Source organism: Podarcis melisellensis (genome assembly GCF_964234715.1).
Source record: "Podarcis melisellensis genome assembly, chromosome: 1".
Taxonomy (NCBI): domain Eukaryota; kingdom Metazoa; phylum Chordata; class Lepidosauria; order Squamata; family Lacertidae; genus Podarcis; species Podarcis melisellensis.
Window position 1 is genome coordinate 115,696,731 of NC_138528.1, and position 6,574 is coordinate 115,703,304.

Consider the following 6,574-nt stretch of genomic DNA (forward strand, 5'->3'; position numbering starts at 1 on the left):
ATCCATTGCCAGCCCTGCTGAGGGGCTTGGTTCGCACAAACTGCTTGTCCTGCCTCCCGAAATCTTGCTGCATTTTTGAACTGAAACTTCATCCAGAACTACAGTGGTACCTTGGGTTACATACGCTTAAGGTTACATACACTTCAGGTTACAGACTCCGCTAAACCAGAAATAGTACCTCGGGTTAAGAACTTTGCTTCAGGATGAGAACAGAAATCGTGTTCCAGCGGCACGGCGGCAGCAGGAGGTCCCATTAGCTAAAGTGGTGCTTCAGGTTAAGAACAGTTTCAGGTTAAGAACGGACCTCCGGAACGAATTAAGTACTTAACCCGAGGTACCACTGTATTATGGAAGATGCAGAGCTGTAGCCTCGCCTCCCTCTCTCTGCCAAAGCACCTAGTAATACAAATAAATTGTATTAGATGGTGATTACATTGCCACAAGTTTCCCCCCTCAGGGATGGGGGTGTCTCTGAGGACAATGACATCAGCACTGGACCTGAAGGAACAGGTGACAAAATTGGCAAAGGAAAAGCCACACAAAGTGAGATTTGGATGTGCCTGAAATTGCAAGACTTAAATGTTAACATCACAATTCACCAAACTATTTGTGTGCTAGAACATATAGGGGTTTTTTTGCATTTGAGAAAGATAAGCAAATACGGTATGGTTGTATTACTTATTCTTGCAATTGAAAATAAATTTAGCAGTTTCAAGTTTTGTGCTTTTCATTTTCTCTACAAGACATCTGCTTTTGAAAACTGAAGTTAGCAATCTTTTTGGGGGGTTGGGGGGGGGAGATTGCAAATAGTTAACCCAGGGCACAAAATAACTTGGTACCCACACTGATTAGAAGGCAGTTGTACACTGTAAGTTCGTATTGGTATTGTTACTAATTTAACTGTCATAGCTTCCCCCAAAAAAACAACCTGGGAAGTGGGATGAGGGTGCCCATAAGTAAAAATAAGTTGCCCACAGGCAGAGAAACGACCACCATCTATTGGAGTCTGCAGACATTAGTTCTATTGGCCCTTTGGTCAAACACCATGTTTTACAGTTGCATCGCAGTCGTCTTTTATTACCAACAATGTCCAAAAAGGCGATGCGATCATTTCCCTCCATTTCCCCCATGCTGAAAAAGGCAATGAGATCATTTCCCCTGCCCACCTTGGATGGCCCACAAGCTGTTTGAAAATAGAACTGGCACGGATCCAGCTAGGTTTGACATGAGACATTGCAACACAGAGCTACCAACCCTTCCATAAGCTTGCCCAATAAAAGATGCAGTTGGTAAAACAGAAAAGAAGAAGGCAGCAGCTGGCTGAGAAAACAACAGAGATTTCACACCATTGGGGATTTGGCACAAACGCTCCTGGGGCATAAAAGATAAAAGCGTGGCATAACCATGTCTCAGTTGCCTGTTTGCACACACAGACACAGACACACACACACACACACACACACACACACACACACATATATATAGCCATAGCAGTGATATATTGTATGAATATATTAGAATCATAGAATCAGAGTTGGAAGAGACCACAAGGGCCATCGAGTCCAACCCCCTGCCAAGCAGGAAACACCATCAGAGCACTCCTGACATATGGTTGTCAAGCCTCTGCTTAAAAGACCTCAAAGAAGGAGACTCCACCACACTCCTTGGCAGCAAATTCCACTGTCAAACAGCTCTTACTGTCAGGAAGTTCTTCCTAATGTTTAGGTGGAATATTGAATGATTCGTTTGCATTTTGTAAAGGAGTGTGACTTCTATCAAAAAGCGCCAGCTAAATTCTTGCCACTTAAATGCAGAATAAGATGTGTCGCTGGCATTTACGTTCAAAGGGAAGCTGTTTCGGAAGCTCTTTAACCTTTGAAGCCCAAACAGTGAGATCATTTTTCACGAGCGGTGCTAAAAATAAGCAGACCAAAAGAAAAGAGAGAAACCCTCCTCAGTCTGGATTGTGTCGCTTGTGAATATGGTACAGCCAGCAGGGGGAAAAGCACCACAAAATTGGATTTATGTTGCAATCGGTGTTGCTTTACGGTTAATGTACCATGCAGTGAATGCAATGTTGATTTGCTGCCCATTGCTAAGCAAGTTTACTCAGAAGCAAAACCCATTATGTTCAACTATGCTTACTGCAAGTATGTGTGTGTCGTATAATTGCATCAGTTGTGAAATGGGCATAATCCTACAGTCCTAAACTTTCTATTGAACTCAGCAGGTAACATGCATAGATAAGTCTGGGCTGCACATCTAGATAAGTCTGTTTCCCAGAGTACATTCTCCACCCAACAGAATAAACACTGTTGAGTTATTCCAAACATGCACCTTAGTTTGACTCACAGCTGGAGGCCAAAGTCAGAGGGAGGTGGCTTGCGTTCTGTGTTTCAGCCTCGCTGTTGTTTGCTTTCAGTTATGCAGCGGGGGCATATTGTGAATTATTCTGCAGATCTTCAGCCCAGGCGGCACTGTTAACCCCATGGCAAGTATTAACAAGCCACAGCTTTTTGCGAAGAGCCATTGGCTCCAGCTATAGCCAGATCACAATGACATGACTGGGAGAAATTAAGTAATTTGGAACTTTGGAATTTACGTGTTGGATTTAAACCAGAAACCTGGAAAAGGAAACTATTTTGGTGCTCAAAGCAGACATTTCAGTATTTAAAGTGGGCAAAGTGCTTAGGATTGTTTACTCCTGTTCAAGTCAAAAGAAAAGATGTAAGTTATCATATGGTCATATGCCAGCCCACTGGAAGACTGAACTGTACAAGGAAATCCCTTGTCTCCAACTGTTTAGCTTCCTGATTGGCTATAGGGAACTTCTTCTTTTAATCATTTTTATTTGATTTTACAAATACAGTGGTACCTCGGGTTAAGTACTTAATTCGTTCCGGAGGTCTGTTCTTAACCTGAAACTGTTCTTAACCTGAAGCACCACTTTAGCTAATGGGGCCTCCTGCTGCTGCCGCGCCACCGGGGCACAATTTCTGTTCTCTTCCTGAAGCAAAGTTCTTAACCCAAGGTAATATTTCTGGGTTAGCGGAGTATGTAACCTGAAGCGTATGTAACCCGAGGTACCACTGTATAACATTATAACAGTCCAAGTACCTATACATATATTGAGATCACTCTGAATCTCACAATTCCCCCCCCCCGGGTCCTATTTTCAACATTTAGAACTGCATACTCTTCAATACTCTAAATTTTATAACAATCCATATTATTCATAGTATTTTTAACATTACAAGTAGAATTAAAATCCTGCTAATGTTTCCATCTGCTTGCAGTGGTCTCCTAGCTCAGTTGTAATTTTCCCCTATTCTTTTAAGGTTTTTGTCCTCTTGGTTCCTGAGTTTTCCAGTCAGCTTTGCTGTTTCAGCATAGTCCATCTGCTTAGCTTGCCTTTCCTCTCTGGTGGGGACTTTGTCTTCTTCCATCTCGGGGCTAGCAGACTACAGGGAACTTCAAGTGGACTAAGCCATGCTCCCATGTAGAGGCCATAGAAGACTACCCATGTTGCATGAGAACTTCCTTCTCCTGTTTTGGTCCCCACCCTCTAGCTCAGATGTGGAGAACCTGTGGCCCTCTGAAGGTAAAGGGACCCCTGACCATTAGGTCCAGTCGTGGCCGACTCTGGGGTTGCTGCGCTCATCTCGTTTTATTGGCCAAGGGAGCCGGCGTACAGCTTCCGGGTCATGTGGCCAGCAGGACTAAGCCGCTTCTGGCGAATCAGAGCAGCGCACAGAAACGCCGTTTACCTTCCCGCTGGAGCGGTACCTATTTATCTACTTGCACGTTGACGTGCTTTCGAACTGCTAGGTTGGCAGGAGCAGGGACCGAGCAACGGGAGCTCACCCCGTTGCGGGGATTCGAACCGCCAACCTTCTGATCAGCAAGTCCTAGGCTCTGTGGTTTAACCCACAGCGCCACCCACGTCCCAAAAATATGGAACGCTTCACGAATTTGCGTGTCATCCTTGCGCAGGGGCCATGCTAATCTTCTCTGTATCATTCCAATTTTAGTATATGTGCTGCTAGAGGTTGCCAAACTACAATTCCCATCATTCCTGACCCTTGGGCATGTCTGCTGGAGCAGATGGGAGCCTTGTTTCAGCAACATCTTCAGAACCAATGGTTCCCCATCTCTTCTCTCGCCCAACCCTGCCTCCCACAAGGGGCAAGTGTTTTCTGTGTGCCAGAGACTGCTGAAGAACTTCTATGCGGGGTACAAAAGAGCTTTGAATTATTGCTGTTGAGTGGTGCATTGCACTCAAAATCGCAGTAGGGTTGAAAGCCTGTAGGAATTCCTTCTGCATGCACACAGACATATGTGTCAGAGGGAAAGAATTGTGCCCTCTGTCTATAATTTTCACATTATAATCTAAACTATTCTATAAATATTAACTTTGGGTAGATTCCAAAGTAAAGCCTCTTCCCTGATGACCTGTTTCTGACTTAGCAAAAGTACATTGCATGTTAAACGTGACCTCAAATCCAGAAGAATTTCTCCATTTGCACAAACTTGTGTAAAACTTTCCACTAGCTCGAGTGCAAAAGCTCAAAGAGAAACCCTAACACATTTTCTCTTTAGTTATTTGGACCCAAGTCTATGTGAGCAGGATGTGTATTCATGTTTTCTCTTATTTGTTTTTTTGCGTTTTTGGGGGTATAAAATCTACAAAAAACATAGTTACTAAAAACACAGCATTTAAAGTGCAATAACAGTCATCTTTTGCTAAAAGGGAGGAACTTACTTAGATATTCGAGAAAAGAGACTTTATACTACAAAATTTTGCTACTAATTCATATTTATACGTATCAGTTAATTTAAGCAGGCTACAGTACATATCTGTTCCACCAACCAATGTCAACCTAATATCAAATGCATGAATGGAGCTAATAAAATTGTAAAATTTATTTCCATGCATCTGTCTCATTTCCTGGAAACTGACCTCTCTTTTGTACTGAGCACTGTCGCTTGAAATAATCTACTTCCCTTCAGGTATATTATTAAAAAATGGGCTTTAGAAAACACATGCAGATGACTAGCTGATATCAGTTCATGGCTCATGATAATCTCCTTGCGTTTCATACAGGGGGCGGAGGCGGGGGCGGAGAGAGAGAGTTTTCTGTGCATGTATGTGTGTATATAACAGTGATGTAGAAAGGAGCTGATGGAACATATAACACAGCACAACAATCAGTGGGTGTATTTGGTAGCTCCTAAGGAAACCATAATACCACAAGAACTGCGGAAACCACAAACCACATGAATTTCTAGGCATGAAAGTGTCTTACTACATTTGTTTCCTCCTGGTGAGCATCGAAAAACATAATTTAATTTGTTGAATTGGCCAAAATGACGGCAGCTCTCAGAGGTCAAACAAATCAAAATTTAATAAAAGAATGGAGTTGTGTGAATGAATATACGAGAAAACACTGCTCCGGTACAGAAATACTGATATGTAAAGAACAAAGTTTGTAAGGGGAAAAGGTTAGTAAAATCAGAATATTTGTCAAATACAATATAACAACACAACTGTAAAGATAAGTTATAGAATTAAGGTCAAGCAAAGATGGAAGGAAGTCAGATTTTAACTCACATTTCGAGTTATGTTGAACCAGTGGTGGTGGCGGTGGGGTGAGGTAGGTGGTGGGATGCTTTGTGTTACTAACATGTACATATATGTAAACTTTTCTTTTTTCTGTTATTAGAAAAAGAAATCTGTGGCCCTCCAGGGGTTACTGGACTACAAAAAAGAAAAACATAAATGCAATTAGAATATATAGTTCCTATTTACAATACTGGTCTAGGGACATCATAATTGCCCGGTGGATCATGTAATGACGGGAAGTACCATATGGTGGCATGACTGTGTGACATGGGCTATTAAAGAGAAGTTAGCATCAACAGAGCTTTCTTATCATATAAAGGTAAAGGGACCCCTGACCATTAGGTCCAGTCGTGACCGACTCTGGGATTGCTGCGCTCATCTCGCTTTACTGGCCGAGGGAGCCGGCGTACAGCTTCCGGGTCATGTAGCCAGCATGACTAAGCCGCTTCTGGCAAACCAGAGCAGCACATGGAAACGCCGTTTACCTTCCCGCTGGAGCGGTACCTATTTATCTACTTGCACTTTGTGCTTTTGAACTGCTAGGTTGGCAGGAGCAGGGACCGAGCAACGGGAGCTCACCCCGTTGCGGGGATTCGAACCACCGACCTTCTGATCGGCAAGTCCTAGGCTCTGTGGTTTAACCCACAGCGCCACCCGCGTCCTTCTTATCATATAGTCACCTTAAATTGTTTTGAACTGTTTTTAAAGTTGTGTCGACTCCCATGAGAGGTGGTGGACGCTCCTTCCTTGGAGGTTTTCGAGCAGAGGTTGGATGGCCATCTGTCATGGATGCTTCAGTAGAGATTCCTGCATTGTAGGGGGTTGGACCAGATGTCCCTTCCAACTCTACAAGTCTATGATTCTATGAATTTAGAGTGAAAACAATTAATCACTGAATACTGGGAACACTTCAAGCTGATCAAGCAGCCACATTGAACCACCTCTTTAATC